Raw genomic sequence first — 24,086 nt, 5'->3', positions numbered from 1 at the left:
TATTTTCTTAAACATCATCGCACTAAATTCATTTATATCAAATTCATTTCATATCAAATGTATTTAAATATTCTTTTAAATTTATAAACTTTTTTTAAATTAATTTCCAAACTGTATTTCTGTACCTATTTAAATTGCGGATAGTATACTTAAGCGTTTTTTTCGATAATTGACAATTTGATTTGTATTACCATTCTCTCACTTGGCTGAGATACATTTAATTTACCACCGCTCTTTCTCTCTTCCGAAATTCGAAAACAATAAGAACATAAACGGATCTTTTCGGGAGTGAAGAATAGCAACAAGTAGACTGCAGAGATTCTAAGTTACTTGCATGAATGTTTAAACCATACACAAATCTACATATATTTATATTTGCGTGGGTGAATGCGTTTATGCTTGACATACAGACATCACTAAGCAGATCTTCTTCATCAAGAAGACTTTTAAGGTTTCTTGGCTGTAAAACTTTTCTTTAAACTCTCTCTCTAGTTTTGACTGTCATACGAGCAACACTAAGTATACTCCGCTTAACTGCCTAACAAATTGTAAATTCTTTTCATTACAGGAAAAAGAAATAAACGATTTTTGTAATTTTCGTTGTAACGAAGACATCTTTTCTATTTCTTTCATTTTTTTATTATTTTGAAGAGTGTTTAAAATTTCTATTAATTAATATAAAAATTTCTGATTATTAATTAGAAATTTTTATATAGTGAGTATAGATTTTCTTAAACAGGTGGATTTTTTAATTTTTTGAGGGTGGTCACGAATTAAAGTCCTTTTCGCTCTAGGACGCATATTTAAGGAGATATGGGCAAAAGAAGTTTTTCATATAAAAATTTCAATTTTTTTAGGTTTTGGGTGGATTTTTCAATTTTTTGGGGGTGGTCACGAATTAAAGTCCTTTTCGCTCTAGGACGCATATTTAAGGAGATATGGGCAAAAGAAGTTTTTCATATAAAAATTTCAATTTTTTTAGATTTTGGGTGGATTTTTCAATTTTTTGAGGGTGGTCATGAATTAAAGTCCTTTTCGCTCTAGGACGCATATTTAAGGAGATATGGGCAAAAGAAGTTTTTCATATAAAAATTTCAATTTTGTTAGGTTTTGGGTGGATTTTTCAATTTTTTGGGGGTGGTCACGAATTAAAGTCCTTTTCGCTCTAGGACGCATATTTAAGGAGATATGGGCAAAAGAAGTTTTTCATAAAAAATTTCAATTTTTTTAGGTTTTGGGTGGATTTTTCAATTTTTTGAGGGTGGTCATGAATTAAAGTCCTTTTCGCTCTAGGACGCATATTTAAGGAGATATGGGCAAAAGAAGTTTTTCATATAAAAATTTCAATTTTTTTAGGTTTTGGGTGGATTTTTCAATTTTTTGGGGGTGGTCACGAATTAAAGTCCTTTTCGCTCTAGGGCGCATATTTAAGGAGATATGGGCAAAAGAAGTTTTTCATATAAAAATTTCAATTTTTTTAGGTTTTGGGTGGATTTTTCAATTTTTTGAGGGTGGTCACGAATTAAAGTCCTTTTCGCTCTAGGACGCATATTTAAGGAGAAAAAGGTTTTGGGTGGATTTTTCAATTTTTTGGGGGTGGTCACGAATTAAAGTCCTTTTCGCTCTAGGACGCATATTTAAGGAGATATGGGCAAAAGAAGTTTTTCATATAAAAATTTCAATTTTTTTAGGTTTTGGGTGGATTTTTAAATTTTTTGGGGGTGGTCACGAATTAAAGTCCTTTTCGCTCTAGGACGCTTAGTTTAGGAGATATGGGCAAAAGAAGTTTTTCATATAAAAATTTCAATTTTTTTTTAAGTTTTGGGTAGATTTTTAAATTTTTTGGGGGTGGTCATGAATTAAAGTCCTTTTCGCTCTAGGACGCTTAGTTTAGGAGATATATGCAAAAGAAGTTTTTCATATAAAAATTTAAATTTTTTTAGGTTTTGGGTGGATTTTTCAATATTTTGGGGGTGGTCACGAATTAAAGTCCTTTTCGCTCTAGGACGCATATTTAAGGAGATATGGACAAAAGAAGTTTTTCATATAAAAATTTCAATTTTTTTAGGTTTTGAGTGGATTTTTCAATTTTTTGGGGGTGGTCACGAATTAAAGTCCTTTTCGCTCTAGGACGCATATTTAAGGAGATATGGGCAAAAGAAGTTTTTCATATAAAATTTAAATTTTTTTAGGTTTTGGGTGGATTTTTCAATTTTTTGGGGGTGGTCACGAATTAAAGTCCTTTTCGCTCTAGGACGCTTAGTTTAGGAGATATGGGCAAAAGAAGTTTTTCATATAAAAATTTAAATTTTTTTAGGTTTTGGGTGGATTTTTCAATTTTTTGAGGGTGGTCACGAATTAAAGTCCTTTTCGCTCTAGGACGCATATTTAAGGAGATATGGGCAAACGAAGTTTTTCATATAAAAATTTCAATTTTTTTAGGTTTTGGGTGGATTTTTCAATTTTTTGGGGGTGGTCACGAATTAAAGTCCTTTTCGCTCTAGGACGCATAGTTTAGGAGAAGTTTTTCATATAAAAATTTCAATTTTTTAGGTTTTGGGTGGATTTTTCAATTTTTTGGGGGGTGGTCATGAATTAAAGTCCTTTTCGCTCTAGGACGCTTAGTTTAGGAGATATGGGCAAAAGAAGTTTTTCATATAAAAATTTCAATTTTTTTAGGTTTTGGGTGGATTTTTCAATTTTTTGGGGGTGGTCACGAATTAAAGTCCTTTCGCTCTAGGACGCATATTTAAGGAGATATGGGCAAAAGAAGTTTTTCATATAAAAATTTAAACTTTTTTAGGTTTTGGGTGGATTTTTCAATATTTTGAGGGTGGTTATGAATTAAAGTCCTTTTCGCTCTAGGACGCTTAGTTTAGGAGATATGGGCAACAGAAGTTTTTCATATAAAAATTTCAATTTCTTTAGGTTTTGGGTGGATTTTTCAATTTTTTGAGGGTGGTTATGAATTAAAGTCCTTTTCGCTCTAGGACGCTTAGTTTAGGAGATATATGCAAAAGAAGTTTTTCATATAAAAATTTCAATTTCTTTAGGTTTTGGGTGGATTTTTCAATTTTTTGGGGGTGGTCACGAATTAAAGTCCTTTTTCGCTCTAGGACGCATATTTAAGGAGATATGGCCAAAAGAAGTTTTTCATATAAAAATTTCAATTTTTTTAGGTTTTGGGTGGATTTTTCAATTTTTTGAGGGTGGTCATGAATTACAGTCCTTTTCGCTCTAGGACGCTTAGTTTAGGAGATATGGGCAAAAGAAGTTTTTCATATAAAAATTTCAATTTTTTTTAGGTTTTGGGTGGATTTTTCAATTTTTTGGGGGTGGTCACGAATTAAAGTCCTTTTCGCTCTAGGACGCTTAGTTTAGGAGATATATGCAAAAGAAGTTTTTCATATAAAAATTTCAATTTTTTTAGATTTTGGGTGGATTTTTCAATTTTTTGGGGGTGGTCACGAATTAAAGTCCTTTTTGCTCTAGGACGCTTAGTTTAGGAGATATGGGCAACAGAAGTTTTTCATATAAAAATTTCAATTTTTTTAGGTTTTGGGTGGATTTTTCAATTTTTTGAGGGTGGTCACGAATTAAAGTCTTTCGCTCTAGGACGCTTAGTTTAGGAGATATGGGCAAAAGAAGTTTTTCATATAAAAATTTAAATTTTTTTAGGTTTTGGGTGGATTTTTCAATTTTTTGGGGGTGGTCACGAATTAAAGTCCTTTTCGCTCTAGGACGCTTAGTTTAGGAGATATGGGCAACAGAAGTTTTTCATATAAAAATTTCAATTTTTTAGGTTTTGGGTGGATTTTTCAATTTTTTGGGGGTGGTCATGAATTAAAGTCCTTTTCGCTCTAGGACGCTTAGTTTATGAGATATGGGCAAAAGAAGTTTTTCATATAAAAATTTAAATTTTTTTAGGTTTTGGGTGGATTTTTCAATTTTTTGGGGGTGGTCACGAATTAAAGTCCTTTTCGCTCTAGGACGCTTAGTTTAGGAGATATGGGCAACAGAAGTTTTTCATATAAAAATTTCAATTTCTTTAGGTTTTGGGTGGATTTTTCAATTTTTTGGGGGTGGTCACGAATTAAAGTCCTTTTTCGCTCTAGGACGCATATTTAAGGAGATATGAGCAAAAGAAGTTTTTCATACAAAAATTTCAATTTTTTTAGGTTTTGGGTGGATTTTTCAATTTTTTGAGGGTGGTCATGAATTACAGTCCTTTTCGCTCTAGGACGCTTAGTTTAGGAGATATGGGCAATAGAAGTTTTTCATATAAAAATTTCAATTTTTTTAGGTTTTGGGTGGATTTTTCAATTTTTTGGGGGTGGTCACGAATTAAAGTCCTTTTCGCTCTAGGACGCTTAGTTTAGGAGATATATGCAAAAGAAGTTTTTCATATAAAAATTTCAATTTCTTTAGGTTTTGGGTGGATTTTTCAATTTTTTGGGGGTGGTCACGAATTAAAGTCCTTTTTCGCTCTAGGACGCATATTTAAGGAGATATGGCCAAAAGAAGTTTTTCATATAAAAATTTCAATTTTTTTAGGTTTTGGGTGGATTTTTCAATTTTTTGAGGGTGGTCATGAATTACAGTCCTTTTCGCTCTAGGACGCTTAGTTTAGGAGATATGGGCAAAAGAAGTTTTTCATATAAAAATTTCAATTTTTTTTAGGTTTTGGGTGGATTTTTAAATTTTTTGGGGGTGGTCACGAATTAAAGTCCTTTTCGCTCTAGGACGCTTAGTTTAGGAGATATGGGCAACAGAAGTTTTTCATATAAAAATTTAAATTTTTTAGGTTTTAGGTGGATTTTTCAATTTTTTGGGGGTGGTCACGAATTAAAGTCCTTTTCGCTCTAGGACGCTTAGTTTAGGAGATATGGGCAACAGAAGTTTTTCATATAAAAATTTCAATTTCTTTAGGTTTTGGGTGGATTTTTCAATTTTTTGGGGGTGGTCATGAATTAAAGTCCTTTTCGCTCTAGGACGCTTAGTTTAGGAGATATGGGCAACAGAAGTTTTTCATATAAAAATTTCAATTTATTTTAGGTTTTGGGTGGATTTTTCAATTTTTTGAGGGTGGTCATGAATTAAAGTCCTTTTCGCTCTAGGACGCTTAGTTTAGGAGATATGGGCAACAGAAGTTTTTCATATAAAAATTTTAATTTATTTTAGGTTTTGGGTGGATTTTTCAATTTTTTGAGGGTGGTCATGAATTAAAGTCCTTTTCGCTCTAGGACGCATATTTAAGGAGATATGAGCAAAAGAAGTTTTTCATATAAAAATTTCAATTTTTTTAGGTTTTGGGTGGATTTTTCAATTTTTTGAGGGTGGTCACGAATTAAAGTCCTTTTCGCTCTAGGACGCCTAGTTTAGGAGATATGGGCAAAAGAAGTTTTTCATATAAAAATTTAAATTTTTTTAGGTTTTGGGTGGATTTTTCAATTTTTTGGGGGTGGTCACGAATTAAAGTCCTTTTCGCTCTAGGACGCTTAGTTTAGGAGATATGGGCAACAGAAGTTTTTCATATAAAAATTTCAATTTTTTAGGTTTTGGGTGGATTTTTCAATTTTTTGGGGGTGGTCATGAATTAAAGTCCTTTTCGCTCTAGGACGCTTAGTTTAGGAGATATGGGCAAAAGAAGTTTTTCATATAAAAATTTAAATTTTTTTAGGTTTTGGGTGGATTTTTAAATTTTTTGGGGGTGGTCACGAATTAAAGTCCTTTTTCGCTCTAGGACGCATATTTAAGGAGATATGGGCAAAAGAAGTTTTTCATATAAAAATTTCAATTTTTTTAGGTTTTGGGTGGATTTTTCAATTTTTTGAGGGTGGTCATGAATTACAGTCCTTTTCGCTCTAGGACGCTTAGTTTAGGAGATATGGGCAAAAGAAGTTTTTCATATAAAAATTTCAATTTTTTTAGGTTTTGGGTGGATTTTTCAATTTTTTGGGGGTGGTCACGAATTAAAGTCCTTTTCGCTCTAGGACGCTTAGTTTAGGAGATATGGGCAACAGAAGTTTTTCATATAAAAATATAAATTTTTTAGGTTTTAGGTGGATTTTTCAATTTTTTGGGGGTGGTCACGAATTAAAGTCCTTTTCGCTCTAGGACGCTTAGTTTAGGAGATATGGGCAACAGAAGTTTTTCATATAAAAATTTTAATTTATTTTAGGTTTTGGGTGGATTTTTCAATTTTTTGAGGGTGGTCATGAATTACAGTCCTTTTCGCTCTAGGACGCTTAGTTTAGGAGATATGGGCAAAAGAAGTTTTTCATATAAAAATTTCAATTTTTTTTAGGTTTTGGGTGGATTTTTCAATTTTTTGGGGGTGGTCACGAATTAAAGTCCTTTTCGCTCTAGGACGCTTAGTTTAGGAGATATGGGCAACAGAAGGTTTTCATATAAAAATTTCAATTTTTTTAGGTTTTGGGTGGATTTTTAAATTTTTTGAGGGTGGTCACGAATTAAAGTCCTTTTCGCTCTAGGACGCATAGTTAAGGGGATATGGGCAAAAGAAGTTTTTCATATAAAAATTTCAATTTTTTTAGGTTTTGGGTGGATTTTTCAATTTTTTGGGGGTGGTCACGAATTAAAGTCCTTTTCGCTCTAGGACGCATATTTAAGGAGATATGAGCAAAAGAAGTTTTTCATATAAAAATTTAAATTTTTTTAGGTTTTGGGTGGATTTTTCAATTTTTTGAGGGTGGTCACGAATTAAAGTCCTTTTCGCTCTAGGACGCTTAGTTTAGGAGATATGGGCAAAAGAAGTTTATCATATAAACATTTCAATTTTTTTTAGGTTTTGGGTGGATTTTTTCAATTTTTTGGGGGTGGTCACGAATTAAAGTCCTTTTCGCTCTAGGACGCTTAGTTTAGGAGATATATGCCAAAGAAGTTTTTCATATAAAAATTTCAATTTTTTTAGGTTTTGGGTGGATTTTTCAATTTTTTGGGGGTGGTCACGAATTAAAGTCCTTTTCGCTCTAGGACGCTTAGTTTAGGAGATATGGGCAAAAGAAGTTTTTCATATAAAAATTTCAATTTTTTTAGGTTTTGGGTGGATTTTTCAATTTTTTGAGGGTGGTCACGAATTAAAGTCCTTTTCGCTCTAGGACGCATATTTAAGGAGATATGGGAAAAAGAAGTTTTTCATATAAAAATTTGAATTTTTTTAGGTTTTGGGTGGATTTTTCAATTTTTTGGGGGTGGTCATGAATTAAAGTCCTTTTCGCTTTAGGACGCTTAGTTTAGGAGATATGGGCAACAGAAGTTTTCCATATAAAAATTTTAATTTATTTTAGGTTTTGGGTGGATTTTTCAATTTTTTGAGGGTGGTCACGAATTAAAGTCCTTTTCGCTCTAGGACGCATATTTAAGGAGATATGGGCAAAAGAAGTTTTTCATATAAAAATTTCAATTTTTTTAGGTTTTGGGTGGATTTTTCAATTTTTTGAGGGTGGTCACGAATTAAAGTCCTTTTCGCTCTAGGACGCTTAGTTTAGGAGATATGGGCAACAGAAGTTTTTCATATAAAAATTTCAATTTTTTTTAGGTTTTGGGTGGATTTTTCAATTTTTTGGGGGTGGTCACGAATTAAAGTCCTTTTCGCTCTAGGACGCTTAGTTTAGGAGATATATGCAAAAGAAGTTTTTCATATAAAAATTTCAATTTTTTTAGATTTTGGGTGGATTTTTTAATTTTTTGGGGGTGGTCACGAATTAAAGTCCTTTTCGCTCTAGGACGCTTAGTTTAGGAGATATGGGCAACAGAAGTTTTTCATATAAAAATTTCAATTTTTTTAGGTTTTGGGTGGATTTATCAATTTTTTGGGGGTGGTCACGAATTAAAGTCCTTTTCGCTCTAGGACGCTTAGTTTAGGAGATATGGGCAAAAGAAGTTTTTCATATAAAAATTTCAATTTTTTTAGGTTTTGGGTGGATTTTTCAATTTTTTGGGGGTGGTCACGAATTAAAGTCCTTTTCGCTCTAGGACGCTTAGTTTAGGAGATATGGGCAAAAGAAGTTTTTCATATAAAAATTTCAATTTTTTTTAGGTTTTGGGTGGATTTTTCAATTTTTTGGGGGTGGTCACGAATTAAAGTCCTTTTCGCTCTAGGACGCTTAGTTTAGGAGATATATGCAAAAGAAGTTTTTCATATAAAAATTTCAATTTTTTTAGATTTTGGGTGGATTTTTAAATTTTTTGGGGGTGGTCACGAATTAAAGTCCTTTTCGCTCTAGGACGCTTAGTTTAGGAGATATATGCAAAAGAAGTTTTTCATATAAAAATTTCAATTTTTTAGGTTTTGGGTGGATTTTTCAATTTTTTGGGGGTGGTCACGAATTAAAGTCCTTTTCGCTCTAGGACGCATATTTAAGGAGATATGGACAAAAGAAGTTTTTCATATAAAAATTTCAATTTTTTTAGGTTTTGGGTGGATTTTTCAATTTTTTGGGGGTGGTCACGAATTAAAGTCCTTTTCGCTCTAGGACGCATATTTAAGGAGATATGGGCAAAAGAAGTTTTTCATATAAAATTTAAATTTTTTTAGGTTTTGGGTGGATTTTTCAATTTTTAGGGGGTGGTCACGAATTAAAGTCCTTTTCGCTCTAGGACGCTTAGTTTAGGAGATATGGGCAACAGAAGTTTTTCATATAAAAATTTCAATTTTTTTTAGGTTTTGGGTGGATTTTTCAATTTTTTGGGGGTGGTCACGAATTAAAGTCCTTTTCGCTCTAGGACGCTTAGTTTAGGAGATATATGCAAAAGAAGTTTTTCATATAAAAATTTAAATTTCTTTAGATTTTGGGTGGATTTTTCAATTTTTTGGGGGTGGTCACGAATTAAAGTCCTTTTCGCTCTAGGACGCTTAGTTTAGGAGATATGGGCAACAGAAGTTTTTCATATAAAAATTTCAATTTTTTTAGGTTTTGGATGGATTTTTCAATTTTTTGGGGGTGGTCACGAATTAAAGTCCTTTTCGCTCTAGGACGCATATTTAAGGAGATATGGGCAAAAGAAGTTTTTCATATAAAAATTTCAATTTTTTTAGGTTTTGGGTGGATTTTTCAATTTTTTGAGGGTGGTCACGAATTAAAGTCCTCTTCGCTCTAGGACGCTTAGTTTAGGAGATATGGGCAAAAGAAGTTTTTCATATAAAAATTTCAATTTCTTTAGGTTTTGGGTGGATTTTTCAATTTTTTGGGGGTGGTCACGAATTAAAGTCCTTTTCGCTCTAGGACGCTTAGTTTAGGAGATATGGGCAACAGAAGTTTTTCATATAAAAATTTCAATTTTTTAGGTTTTGGGTGGATTTTTCAATTTTTTGGGGGTGGTCACGAATTAAAGTCCTTTTCGCTCTAGGACGCATATTTAAGGAGATATGGACAAAAGAAGTTTTTCATATAAAAATTTAAATTTTTTTAGGTTTTGGGTGGATTTTTCAATTTTTTGGGGGTGGTCACGAATTAAAGTCCTTTTCGCTCTAGGACGCTTAGTTTAGGAGATATGGGCAACAGAAGTTTTTCATATAAAAATTTCAATTTTTTAGGTTTTGGGTGGATTTTTCAATTTTTTGAGGGTGGTCATGAATTAAAGTCCTTTTCGCTCTAGGACGCTTAGTTTAGGAGATATGGGCAAAAGAAGTTTTTCATATAAAAATTTCAATTTTTTTAGGTTTTGGGTGGATTTTTCAATTTTTTGGGGATGGTCACGAATTAAAGTCCTTTTCGCTCTAGGACGCATATTTAAGGAGATATGGGCAAAAGAAGTTTTTCATATAAAAATTTAAATTTTTTTAGGTTTTGGGTGGATTTTTCAATTTTTTGAGGGTGGTCACGAATTAAAGTCCTTTTCGCTCTAGGACGCTTAGTTTAGGAGATATGGGCAACAGAAGTTTTTCATATAAAAATTTCAATTTTTTTAGGTTTTGGGTGGATTTTTCAATTTTTTGAGGGTGGTCACGAATTAAAGTCCTTTTCGCTCTAGGACGCATATTTAAGGAGATATGGGCAAAAGAAGTTTTTCATATAAAAATTTCAATTTTTTTAGGTTTTGGGTGGATTTTTCAATTTTTTGAGGGTGGTCACGAATTAAAGTCCTTTTCGCTCTAGGACGCTTAGTTTAGGAGATATGGGCAAAAGAAGTTTTTCATATAAAAATTTAAATTTTTTTAGGTTTTGGGTGGATTTTTCAATTTTTTGGGGGTGGTCACGAATTAAAGTCCTTTTCGCTCTAGGACGCTTAGTTTAGGAGATATGGGCAACAGAAGTTTTTTATATAAAAATTTCAATTTTTTAGGTTTTGGGTGGATTTTTCAATTTTTTGGGGGTGGTCATGAATTAAAGTCCTTTTCGCTCTAGGACGCTTAGTTTAGGAGATATGGGCAAATGAAGTTTTTCATATAAAAATTTAAATTTTTTTAGGTTTTGGGTGGATTTTTAAATTTTTTGGGGGTGGTCACGAATTAAAGTCCTTTTTCGCTCTAGGACGCATATTTAAGGAGATATGGGCAAAAGAAGTTTTTCATATAAAAATTTCAATTTTTTTAGGTTTTGGGTGGATTTTTCAATTTTTTGAGGGTGGTCATGAATTACAGTCCTTTTCGCTCTAGGACGCTTAGTTTAGGAGATATGGGCAAAAGAAGTTTTTCATATAAAAATTTCAATTTTTTTTAGGTTTTGGGTGGATTTTTCAATTTTTTGAGGGTGGTCATGAATTAAAGTCCTTTTCGCTCTAGGACGCTTAGTTTAGGAGATATGGGCAAAAGAAGTTTTTCATATAAAAATTTCAATTTTTTTAGGTTTTGGGTGGATTTTTCAATTTTTTGGGGGTGGTCACGAATTAAAGTCCTTTTCGCTCTAGGACGCATATTTAAGGAGATATGGGCAAAAGAAGTTTTTCATATAAAAATTTCAATTTTTTTAGGTTTTGGGTGGATTTTTCAATTTTTTGGGGGTGGTCACGAATTAAAGTCCTTTTCGCTCTAGGACGCTTAGTTTAGGAGATATGGGCAACAGAAGTTTTTCATATAAAAATTTCAATTTTTTAGGTTTTGGGTGGATTTTTCAATTTTTTGAGGGTGGTCATGAATTAAAGTCCTTTTCGCTCTAGGACGCTTAGTTTAGGAGATATGGGCAAAAGAAGTTTTTCATATAAAAATTTCAATTTTTTTAGGTTTTGGGTGGATTTTTCAATTTTTTGGGGATGGTCACGAATTAAAGTCCTTTTCGCTCTAGGACGCATATTTAAGGAGATATGGGCAAAAGAAGTTTTTCATATAAAAATTTCAATTTTTTTAGGTTTTGGGTGGATTTTTCAATTTTTTGAGGGTGGTCACGAATTAAAGTCCTTTTCGCTCTAGGACGCTTAGTTTAGGAGATATGGGCAACAGAAGTTTTTCATATAAAAATTTCAATTTTTTTAGGTTTTGGGTGGAATTTTCAATTTTTTGAGGGTGGTCACGAATTAAAGTCCTTTTCGCTCTAGGACGCATATTTAAGGAGATATGGGCAAAAGAAGTTTTTCATATAAAAATTTCAATTTTTTTAGGTTTTGGGTGGATTTTTCAATTTTTTGAGGGTGGTCACGAATTAAAGTCCTTTTCGCTCTAGGACGCTTAGTTTAGGAGATATGGGCAAAAGAAGTTTTTCATATAAAAATTTAAATTTTTTTAGGTTTTGGGTGGATTTTTCAATTTTTTGGGGGTGGTCACGAATTAAAGTCCTTTTCGCTCTAGGACGCTTAGTTTAGGAGATATGGGCAACAGAAGTTTTTTATATAAAAATTTCAATTTTTTAGGTTTTGGGTGGATTTTTCAATTTTTTGGGGGTGGTCATGAATTAAAGTCCTTTTCGCTCTAGGACGCTTAGTTTAGGAGATATGGGCAAAAGAAGTTTTTCATATAAAAATTTAAATTTTTTTAGGTTTTGGGTGGATTTTTAAATTTTTTGGGGGTGGTCACGAATTAAAGTCCTTTTTCGCTCTAGGACGCATATTTAAGGAGATATGGGCAAAAGAAGTTTTTCATATAAAAATTTCAATTTTTTTAGGTTTTGGGTGGATTTTTCAATTTTTTGAGGGTGGTCATGAATTACAGTCCTTTTCGCTCTAGGACGCTTAGTTTAGGAGATATGGGCAAAAGAAGTTTTTCATATAAAAATTTCAATTTTTTTTAGGTTTTGGGTGGATTTTTCAATTTTTTGGGGGTGGTCATGAATTAAAGTCCTTTTCGCTCTAGGACGCTTAGTTTAGGAGATATGGGCAAAAGAAGTTTTTCATATAAAAATTTCAATTTTTTTAGGTTTTGGGTGGATTTTTCAATTTTTTGGGGGTGGTCACGAATTAAAGTCCTTTTCGCTCTAGGACGCATATTTAAGGAGATATGGGCAAAAGAAGTTTTTCATATAAAAATTTCAATTTTTTTAGGTTTTGGGTGGATTTTTCAATTTTTTGGGGGTGGTCACGAATTAAAGTCCTTTTCGCTCTAGGACGCTTAGTTTAGGAGATATGGGCAACAGAAGTTTTTCATATAAAAATTTCAATTTTTTAGGTTTTGGGTGGATTTTTCAATTTTTTGAGGGTGGTCATGAATTAAAGTCCTTTTCGCTCTAGGACGCTTAGTTTAGGAGATATGGGCAAAAGAAGTTTTTCATATAAAAATTTCAATTTTTTTAGGTTTTGGGTGGATTTTTCAATTTTTTGGGGATGGTCACGAATTAAAGTCCTTTTCGCTCTAGGACGCATATTTAAGGAGATATGGGCAAAAGAAGTTTTTCATATAAAAATTTCAATTTTTTTAGGTTTTGGGTGGATTTTTCAATTTTTTGAGGGTGGTCACGAATTAAAGTCCTTTTCGCTCTAGGACGCTTAGTTTAGGAGATATGGGCAACAGAAGTTTTTCATATAAAAATTTCAATTTTTTTAGGTTTTGGGTGGATTTTTCAATTTTTTGAGGGTGGTCACGAATTAAAGTCCTTTTCGCTCTAGGACGCATATTTAAGGAGATATGGGCAAAAGAAGTTTTTCATATAAAAATTTCAATTTTTTTAGGTTTTGGGTGGATTTTTCAATTTTTTGAGGGTGGTCACGAATTAAAGTCCTTTTCGCTCTAGGACGCTTAGTTTAGGAGATATGGGCAAAAGAAGTTTTTCATATAAAAATTTAAATTTTTTTAGGTTTTGGGTGGATTTTTCAATTTTTTGGGGGTGGTCACGAATTAAAGTCCTTTTCGCTCTAGGACGCTTAGTTTAGGAGATATGGGCAACAGAAGTTTTTTATATAAAAATTTCAATTTTTTAGGTTTTGGGTGGATTTTTCAATTTTTTGGGGGTGGTCATGAATTAAAGTCCTTTTCGCTCTAGGACGCTTAGTTTAGGAGATATGGGCAAAAGAAGTTTTTCATATAAAAATTTAAATTTTTTTAGGTTTTGGGTGGATTTTTAAATTTTTTGGGGGTGGTCACGAATTAAAGTCCTTTTTCGCTCTAGGACGCATATTTAAGGAGATATGGGCAAAAGAAGTTTTTCATATAAAAATTTCAATTTTTTTAGGTTTTGGGTGGATTTTTCAATTTTTTGAGGGTGGTCATGAATTACAGTCCTTTTCGCTCTAGGACGCTTAGTTTAGGAGATATGGGCAAAAGAAGTTTTTCATATAAAAATTTCAATTTTTTTTAGGTTTTGGGTGGATTTTTCAATTTTTTGGGGGTGGTCATGAATTAAAGTCCTTTTCGCTCTAGGACGCTTAGTTTAGGAGATATGGGCAAAAGAAGTTTTTCATATAAAAATTTCAATTTTTTTAGGTTTTGGGTGGATTTTTCAATTTTTTGGGGGTGGTCACGAATTAAAGTCCTTTTCGCTCTAGGACGCATATTTAAGGAGATATGGGCAAAAGAAGTTTTTCATATAAAAATTTCAATTTTTTTAGGTTTTGGGTGGATTTTTCAATTTTTTGAGGGTGGTCACGAATTAAAGTCCTTTTCGCTCTAGGACGCTTAGTTTAGGAGATATGGGCAACAGAAGTTTTTCATATAAAAATTTCAATTTTTTTAGGTTTTGGGTGGATTTTTCAATTTTTTGAGGGTGGTCACGAATTAAAGTCCTTTTCGCTCTAGGACGCATATTTAAGGAGATATGGGCAAAAGAAGTTTTTCATATAAAAATTTAAATTTTTTTAGGTTTTGGGTGGATTTTTCAATTTTTTGAGGGTGGTCATGAATTAAAGTCCTTTTCGCTCTAGGACGCTTAGTTTAGGAGATATGGGCAACAGAAGTTTTTCATATAAAAATTTTAATTTATTTTAGGTTTTGGGTGGATTTTTCAATTTTTTGAGGGTGGTCACGAATTAAAGTCCTTTTCGCTCTAGGACGCATATTTAAGGAGATATGGGCAAAAGAAGTTTTTCATATAAAAATTTAAATTTTTTTAGGTTTTGGGTGGATTTTTCAATTTTTTGAGGGTGGTCACGAATTAAAGTCCTTTTCGCTCTAGGACGCATATTTAAGGAGATATGGGCAACAGAAGTTTTTCATATAAAAATTTCAATTTTTTTTAGGTTTTGGGTGGATTTTTCAATTTTTTGAGGGTGGTCATGAATTAAAGTCCTTTTCGCTCTAGGACGCTTAGTTTAGGAGATATGGGCAAAAGAAGTTTTTCATATAAAAATTTCAATTTTTTTAGGTTTTGGGTGGATTTTTCAATTTTTTGGGGATGGTCACGAATTAAAGTCCTTTTCGCTCTAGGACGCATATTTAAGGAGATATGGGCAAAAGAAGTTTTTCATATAAAAATTTCAATTTTTTTAGGTTTTGGGTGGATTTTTCAATTTTTTGAGGGTGGTCACGAATTAAAGTCCTTTTCGCTCTAGGACGCTTAGTTTAGGAGATATGGGCAACAGAAGTTTTTCATATAAAAATTTCAATTTTTTTAGGTTTTGGGTGGATTTTTCAATTTTTTGAGGGTGGTCACGAATTAAAGTCCTTTTCGCTCTAGGACGCATATTTAAGGAGATATGGGCAAAAGAAGTTTTTCATATAAAAATTTCAATTTTTTTAGGTTTTGGGTGGATTTTTCAATTTTTTGAGGGTGGTCACGAATTAAAGTCCTTTTCGCTCTAGGACGCTTAGTTTAGGAGATATGGGCAAAAGAAGTTTTTCATATAAAAATTTAAATTTTTTTAGGTTTTGGGTGGATTTTTCAATTTTTTGGGGGTGGTCACGAATTAAAGTCCTTTTCGCTCTAGGACGCTTAGTTTAGGAGATATGGGCAACAGAAGTTTTTTATATAAAAATTTCAATTTTTTAGGTTTTGGGTGGATTTTTCAATTTTTTGGGGGTGGTCATGAATTAAAGTCCTTTTCGCTCTAGGACGCTTAGTTTAGGAGATATGGGCAAAAGAAGTTTTTCATATAAAAATTTAAATTTTTTTAGGTTTTGGGTGGATTTTTAAATTTTTTGGGGGTGGTCACGAATTAAAGTCCTTTTTCGCTCTAGGACGCATATTTAAGGAGATATGGGCAAAAGAAGTTTTTCATATAAAAATTTCAATTTTTTTAGGTTTTGGGTGGATTTTTCAATTTTTTGAGGGTGGTCATGAATTACAGTCCTTTTCGCTCTAGGACGCTTAGTTTAGGAGATATGGGCAAAAGAAGTTTTTCATATAAAAATTTCAATTTTTTTTAGGTTTTGGGTGGATTTTTCAATTTTTTGGGGGTGGTCATGAATTAAAGTCCTTTTCGCTCTAGGACGCTTAGTTTAGGAGATATGGGCAAAAGAAGTTTTTCATATAAAAATTTCAATTTTTTTAGGTTTTGGGTGGATTTTTCAATTTTTTGGGGGTGGTCACGAATTAAAGTCCTTTTCGCTCTAGGACGCATATTTAAGGAGATATGGGCAAAAGAAGTTTTTCATATAAAAATTTCAATTTTTTTAGGTTTTGGGTGGATTTTTCAATTTTTTGAGGGTGGTCACGAATTAAAGTCCTTTTCGCTCTAGGACGCTTAGTTTAGGAGATATGGGCAACAGAAGTTTTTCATATAAAAATTTCAATTTTTTTAGGTTTTGGGTGGATTTTTCAATTTTTTGAGGGTGGTCACGAATTAAAGTCCTTTTCGCTCTAGGACGCATATTTAAGGAGATATGGGCAAAAGAAGTTTTTCATATAAAAATTTAAATTTTTTTAGGTTTTGGGTGGATTTTTCAATTTTTTGAGGGTGGTCATGAATTAAAGTCCTTTTCGCTCTAGGACGCTTAGTTTAGGAGATATGGGCAACAGAAGTTTTTCATATAAAAATTTTAATTTATTTTAGGTTTTGGGTGGATTTTTCAATTTTTTGAGGGTGGTCACGAATTAAAGTCCTTTTCGCTCTAGGACGCATATTTAAGGAGATATGGGCAAAAGAAGTTTTTCATATAAAAATTTAAATTTTTTTAGGTTTTGGGTGGATTTTTCAATTTTTTGAGGGTGGTCACGAATTAAAGACCTTTTCGCTCTAGGACGCATATTTAAGGAGATATGGGCAACAGAAGTTTTTCATATAAAAATTTCAATTTTTTTTAGGTTTTGGGTGGATTTTTCAATTTTTTGGGGGTGGTCACGAATTAAAGTCCTTTTCTCTCTAGGACGCTTAGTTTAGGAGATATGGGCAAAAGAAGTTTTTCATATAAAAATTTCAATTTTTTTAGGTTTTGGGTGGATTTTTCAATTTTTTGGGGGTGGTCACGAATTAAAGTCCTTTTCGCTCTAGGACGCATATTTAAGGAGATATGGGCAAAAGAAGTTTTTCATATAAAAATTTCAATTTTTTTAGGTTTTGGGTGGATTTTTCAATTTTTTGAGGGTGGTCACGAATTAAAGTCCTTTTCGCTCTAGGACGCTTAGTTTAGGAGATATGGGCAAAAGAAGTTTTTCATATAAAAATTTCAATTTTTTTTAGGTTTTGGGTGGATTTTTCAATTTTTTGGGGGTGGTCATGAATTAAAGTCCTTTTCGCTCTAGGACGCTTAGTTTAGGAGATATGGGCAAAAGAAGTTTTTCATATAAAAATTTCAATTTTTTTAGGTTTTGGGTGGATTTTTCAATTTTTTGGGGGTGGTCACGAATTAAAGTCCTTTTCGCTCTAGGACGCATATTTAAGGAGATATGGGCAAAAGAAGTTTTTCATATAAAAATTTCAATTTTTTTAGGTTTTGGGTGGATTTTTCAATTTTTTGAGGGTGGTCACGAATTAAAGTCCTTTTCGCTCTAGGACGCTTAGTTTAGGAGATATGGGCAACAGAAGTTTTTCATATAAAAATTTCAATTTTTTTAGGTTTTGGGTGGATTTTTCAATTTTTTGAGGGTGGTCACGAATTAAAGTCCTTTTCGCTCTAGGACGCATATTTAAGGAGATATGGGCAAAAGAAGTTTTTCATATAAAAATTTAAATTTTTTTAGGTTTTGGGTGGATTTTTCAATTTTTTGAGGGTGGTCATGAATTAAAGTCCTTTTCGCTCTAGGACGCTTAGTTTAGGAGATATGGGCAACAGAAGTTTTTCATATAAAAATTTTAATTTATTTTAGGTTTTGGGTGGATTTTTCAATTTTTTGAGGGTGGTCACGAATTAAAGTCCTTTTCGCTCTAGGACGCATATTTAAGGAGATATGGGCAAAAGAAGTTTTTCATATAAAAATTTAAATTTTTTTAGGTTTTGGGTGGATTTTTCAATTTTTTGAGGGTGGTCACGAATTAAAGTCCTTTTCGCTCTAGGACGCATATTTAAGGAGATATGGGCAACAGAAGTTTTTCATATAAAAATTTCAATTTTTTTTAGGTTTTGGGTGGATTTTTCAATTTTTTGGGGGTGGTCACGAATTAAAGTCCTTTTCGCTCTAGGACGCTTAGTTTAGGAGATATATGCAAAAGAAGTTTTTCATATAAAAATTTCAATTTTTTTAGATTTTGGGTGGATTTTTCAATTTTTTGGGGGTGGTCACGAATTAAAGTCCTTTTCGCTCTAGGACGCTTAGTTTAGGAGATATGGGCAAAAGAAGTTTTTCATATAAAAATTTCAATTTTTTTTAGGTTTTGGGTGGATTTTTCAATTTTTTGGGGGTGGTCACGAATTAAAGTCCTTTTCGCTCTAGGACGCTTAGTTTAGGAGATATGGGCAAAAGAAGTTTTTCATATAAAAATTTCAATTTTTTTAGGTTTTGGGTGGATTTTTCAATTTTTTGGGGGTGGTCACGAATTAAAGTCCTTTTCGCTCTAGGACGCTTAGTTTAGGAGATATGGGCAACAGAAGTTTTTCATATAAAAATTTCAATTTTTTTTAGGTTTTGGGTGGATTTTTCAATTTTTTGGGGGTGGTCACGAATTAAAGTCCTTTTCGCTCTAGGACGCTTAGTTTAGGAGATATATGCAAAAGAAGTTTTTCATATAAAAATTTCAATTTTTTTAGATTTTGGGTGGATTTTTCAATTTTTTGGGGGTGGTCACGAATTAAAGTCCTTTTTCGCTCTAGGACGCATATTTAAGGAGATATGGGCAAAAGAAGTTTTTCATATAAAAATTTCAATTTTTTTAGGTTTTGGGTGGATTTTTCAATTTTTTGAGGGTGGTCATGAATTACAGTCCTTTTCGCTCTAGGACGCTTAGTTTAGGAGATATGGGCAAAAGAAGTTTTTCATATAAAAATTTCAATTTTTTTAGGTTTTGGGTGGATTTTTCAATTTTTTGGGGGTGGTCATGAATTAAAGTCCTTTTCGCTCTAGGACGCTTAGTTTAGGAGATATGGGCAAAAGAAGTTTTTCATATAAAAAATTCAATTTTTTTAGGTTTTGGGTGGATTTTTCAATTTTTTGGGGGTGGTCACGAATTAAAGTCCTTTTCGCTCTAGGACGCATATTTAAGGAGATATGGGCAAAAGAAGTTTTTCATATAAAAATTTCAATTTTTTTAGGATTTGGGTGGATTTTTCAATTTTTTGAGGGTGGTCACGAATTAAAGTCCTTTTCGCTCTAGGACGCTTAGTTTAGGAGATATGGGCAACAGAAGTTTTTCATATAAAAATTTCAATTTTTTTAGGTTTTGGGTGGATTTTTCAATTTTTTGAGGGTGGTCACGAATTAAAGTCCTTTTCGCTCTAGGACGCATATTTAAGGAGATATGGGCAAAAGAAGTTTTTCATATAAAAATTTAAATTTTTTTAGGTTTTGGGTGGATTTTTCAATTTTTTGAGGGTGGTCACGAATTAAAGTCCTTTTCGCTCTAGGACGCTTAGTTTAGGAGATATGGGCAACAGAAGTTTTTCATATAAAAATTTCAATTTTTTTTAGGTTTTGGGTGGATTTTTCAATTTTTTGGGGGTGGTCACGAATTAAAGTCCTTTTCGCTCTAGGACGCTTAGTTTAGGAGATATATGCAAAAGAAGTTTTTCATATAAAAATTTCAATTTTTTTTTAGATTTTGGGTGGATTTTTCAATTTTTTGGGGGTGGTCACGAATTAAAGTCCTTTTCGCTCTAGGACGCTTAGTTTAGGAGATATGGGCAAAAGAAGTTTTTCATATAAAAATTTCAATTTTTTTTAGGTTTTGGGTGGATTTTTCAATTTTTTGGGGGTGGTCACGAATTAAAGTCCTTTTCGCTCTAGGACGCTTAGTTTAGGAGATATGGGCAAAAGAAGTTTTTCATATAAAAATTTCAATTTTTTTAGGTTTTGGGTGGATTTTTCAATTTTTTGGGGGTGGTCACGAATTAAAGTCCTTTTCGCTCTAGGACGCATATTTAAGGAGATATGGGCAAAAGAAGTTTTTCATATAAAAATTTACATTTTTTTAGGTTTTGGGTGGATTTTTCAATTTTTTGAGGGTGGTCACGAATTACAGTCCTTTTCGCTCTAGGACGCTTAGTTTAGGAGATATGGGCAACAGAAGTTTTTCATATAAAAATTTCAATTTTTTTTAGGTTTTGGGTGGATTTTTCAATTTTTTGGGGGTGGTCACAAATTAAAGTCCTTTTCGCTCTAGGACGCTTAGTTTAGGAGATATATGCAAAAGAAGTTTTTCATATAAAAATTTCAATTTTTTTAGATTTTGGGTGGATTTTTCAATTTTTTGGGGGTGGTCACGAATTAAAGTCCTTTTCGCTCTAGGACGCATATTTAAGGAGATATGGGCAAAAGAAGTTTTTCATATAAAAATTTCAATTTTTTTAGGTTTTGGTGGATTTTTCAATTTTTTGGGGGTGGTCACGAATTAAAGTCCTTTTCGCTCTAGGACGCTTAGTTTAGGAGATATGGGCAAAAGAAGTTTTTCATATAAAAATTTCAATTTTTTTTAGGTTTTGGGTGGATTTTTCAATTTTTAGGGGGTGGTCACGAATTAAAGTCCTTTTCGCTCTAGGACGCTTAGTTTAGGAGATATGGGCAAAAGAAGTTTTTCATATAAAAATTTCAATTTTTTTAGGTTTTGGGTGGTTTTTGCAATTTTTTGGGGGTGGTCACGAATTAAAGTTCTTTTCGCTCTAGGACGCATATTTAAGGAGATATGGACAAAAGAAGTTTTTCATATAAAAATTTAAATTTTTTTAGGTTTTGGGTGGATTTTTCAATTTTTTGAGGGTGGTCACGAATTAAAGTCCTTTTCGCTCTAGGACGCTTAGTTTAGGAGATATGGGCAACAGAAGTTTTTCATATAAAAATTTCAATTTTTTTTAGGTTTTGGGTGGATTTTTCAATTTTTTGGGGGTGGTCACGAATTAAAGTCCTTTTCGCTCTAGGACGCTTAGTTTAGGAGATATATGCAAAAGAAGTTTTTCATATAAAAATTTCAATTTTTTTAGATTTTGGGTGGATTTTTCAATTTTTTGGGGGTGGTCACGAATTAAAGTCCTTTTCGCTCTAGGACGCTTAGTTTAGGAGATATGGGCAACAGAAGTTTTTCATATAAAAATTTCAATTTTTTTAGGTTTTGGGTGGATTTTTAAATTTTTTGGGGGTGGTCACGAATTAAAGTCCTTTTCGCTCTATGACGCATATTTAATGAGATATGGGCAAAAGAAGTTTTTCATATAAAAATTTCAATTTTTTTAGGTTTTGGGTGGATTTTTCAATTTTTTGGGGGTGGTCACGAATTAAAGTCCTTTTCGCTCTAGGACGCTTAGTTTAGGAGATATGGGCAAAAGAAGTTTTTCATATAAAAATTTCAATTTTTTTTAGGTTTTGGGTGGATTTTTCAATTTTTTGGGGGTGGTCACGAATTAAAGTCCTTTTCGCTCTAGGACGCTTAGTTTAGGAGATATATGCAAAAGAAGTTTTTCATATAAAAATTTCAATATTTTTAGATTTTGGGTGGATTTTTCAATTTTTTAGGGGTGGTCACGAATTAAAGTCCTTTTCGCTCTAGGACGCTTAGTTTAGGAGATATGGGCAACAGAAGTTTTTCATATAAAAATTTCAATTTTTTAGGTTTCGGGTGGATTTTTCAATTTTTTGGGGGTGGTCACGAATTAAAGTCCTTTTCGCTCTAGTACGCATATTTAAGGAGATATGGACAAAAGAAGTTTTTCATATAACAATTTAAATTTTTTTAGGTTTTGGGTGGATTTTTCAATTTTTTGGGGGTGGTCACGAATTAAAGTCCTTTTCGCTCTAGGACGCTTAGTTTAGGAGATATGGGCAACAAAAGTTTTTCATATAAAAATTTCAATTTTTTAGGTTTTGGGTGGATTTTTCAATTTTTTGAGGGTGGTCATGAAGTAAAGTCCTTTTCGCTCTAGGACGCTTAGTTTAGGAGATATGGGCAAAAGAAGTTTTTCATATAAAAATTTCAATTTTTTTAGGTTTTGGGTGGATTTTTCAATTTTTTGGGGGTGGTCACGAATTAAAGTCCTTTTCGCTCTAGGACGCATATTTAAGGAGATATGGGCAAAAGAAGTTTTTCATATAAAAATTTAAATTTTTTTAAGTTTTGGGTGGATTTTTCAATTTTTAGAGGGTGGTCACAAATTAAAGTCCTTTTCGCTCTAGGACGCTTAGTTTAGGAGATATGGGCAACAGAAGTTTTTCATATAAAAATTTCAATTTTTTTAGGTTGTGGGTGGATTTTTCAATTTTTTGAGGGTGGTCACGAATTAAAGTCCTTATCGCTCTAGTATGCATATTTAAGGAGATATGGGCAAAAGAAGTTTTTCATATAAAAATTTAAATTTTTTTAGGTTTTGGGTGGATTTTTCAATTTTTTGAGGGTGGTCATGAACAGCGTTGCCAGAATTGTTTCACCAAAAACCGCTAGATTTGTCCAAAAAACTAGCCAAAAAAAGCTAAAAAATTTACAAAAATAGCTAGAAAAAAAGCTAAATTTTTTTGTATCAAAAGTCACATTTTCGATTGAAATTTAACAAACTGTTAGGTTTTAACTCCCAGTTAACAGAAAGTAAAATCGAAATATCTTCTCTCCGGTTAACTTTAACTGAGAATTTTTCAGCAGTTAAGATCCTAACTGACATATGGAATATATAAGCAAGATGTCAGATATGTCCGTAGTACGGTTTAAAAGTTCGTTAGCTAACGGAGCACTAACGGGGTTTCATGAAAATGGGCGTTAAAGGCTTTATTTCACTTAAAATGCATATTATTTTAATTGTATTCATTTTAAGTCCATTTCTGTGAGACTGTAAGAAAATCTAAGTCATATTAGCTCTGCTGGCGTACTCGATACATTTTGATTACTATCACAAATTTTTGCTGGAAGTCCTCCGTTTACATTTCCTTGTAAAAACATTTTTCCCAGTAAACTTGCAATTGTCAGCTGGTTAATCATCAACAAGTCCAATGTGCGATATTTTGCACAATGTTACATAGAACTGCATTAGAAAATATTAATATATTTCGTTTTAACTGAATTAATGATAAATTCGTGAACGTGTACACTTCTCTTAATTTTACCCAAGAGAATAAAACCCATTCTAACTGTCTTGCAAGTTTATACTGAATAACTTTTATTCGAAAACTTCCCAAACCTATTGTTGTCCAATTTTCGTAAATGTAAATCCATTCCATTAATAAATAGCAGATTTGTTTTGATCCTATCACTACGAATTTTTTATTGCAATTTTTTGTTGTTAAAAAAAATAATACCACATTCAAAACTTTATTTCCTTAATTATTTCTATGTTCGGTTCCAAAGATTTTGTACACTAATGATTTTTGTATTGATTCCGAGTCAAATTTTGAATTTATTCGTTTTTTCAGCTTTTTCTTCATAAGCTATCACAGTGTTTTAAAAACGTGCTAACGAAAACTTAAATTTCCAAATTCAGACTCGACTTTAAGTAGAAATTATTTTATGTATACGTTTTTATAATAAAATGTTTAAAAACCTCTTCTATTTTTGAACGTTATTTTGGTTTGTGGTCAAGATACAAAAACTCCACAAATTTAAAGACTATTAATTTTAAGCATTTTTTAGAATTGACCCTAGCCTTCTTTCATGAAAAGATACCCATTTTTAAGTTGAATCAATTAACTATAAGGACAAAACGACTTTATCGGCTTTTGGACAAGGAAAACAGTTTACATAAGAGAAATTCACAAATGCTATTATAACCAAAATTCGTGTTCGTATTTTAAGGACATCAAATCTTTGGCCTCACGACAATATTTTTTCAGTGTACAAAGCAATTCACATCTACTATTTTAATTTAGTAATATCATAATAACTTTAGAATATTATAATAACATAAAAAGGATAAACGAGTCAAATGCTAATATTCCTAATAATTTACTGACAGTTTATATAAGGAATTTGTATGGTAATAGTAGATTTAAAGTTTACGATAAATTTTATGATTACGAGGCAAAAACTTTACAACAGGTGTATTTGCTACAAAATGCCCGCATAATGGCAGTAATAATTATTAATGTTTCAATTGAGATTTGAAAATGTGGAAAAACTTATTCTAGCAGCAAGACTTAGATAAAAACGAAGTTTTATCCATATTTCAATAGGAACATGTCGAAAATAAAAAAGCCAAAAATAGCTAAAAGGGTCATGAAAAAAAGCCAGAAAAAAAGCTAAAAGCTAAATACATTTTTTTCCCG

The 24,086-nt window shown here is 32.1% G+C and overlaps 1 protein-coding gene across 1 annotated transcript in view; it reads left to right on the top strand.

Annotated features, from left to right (window-relative positions):
* LOC142235723 (uncharacterized) overlaps nucleotides 1–24,086 on the top strand; it is a 62,369-nt gene that overhangs the window by 152 nt on the left and 38,131 nt on the right. The gene's annotated exons all lie outside the window — the stretch shown is intronic.

Source organism: Haematobia irritans, chromosome 4 (assembly GCF_050003625.1).
Source record: "Haematobia irritans isolate KBUSLIRL chromosome 4, ASM5000362v1, whole genome shotgun sequence".
Classification (NCBI taxonomy): Eukaryota; Metazoa; Arthropoda; class Insecta; order Diptera; family Muscidae; genus Haematobia; species Haematobia irritans.
The sequence above is the reverse complement of the archived record's forward strand: the minus strand, read 5'-3'. Positions and strand labels throughout refer to the sequence as shown.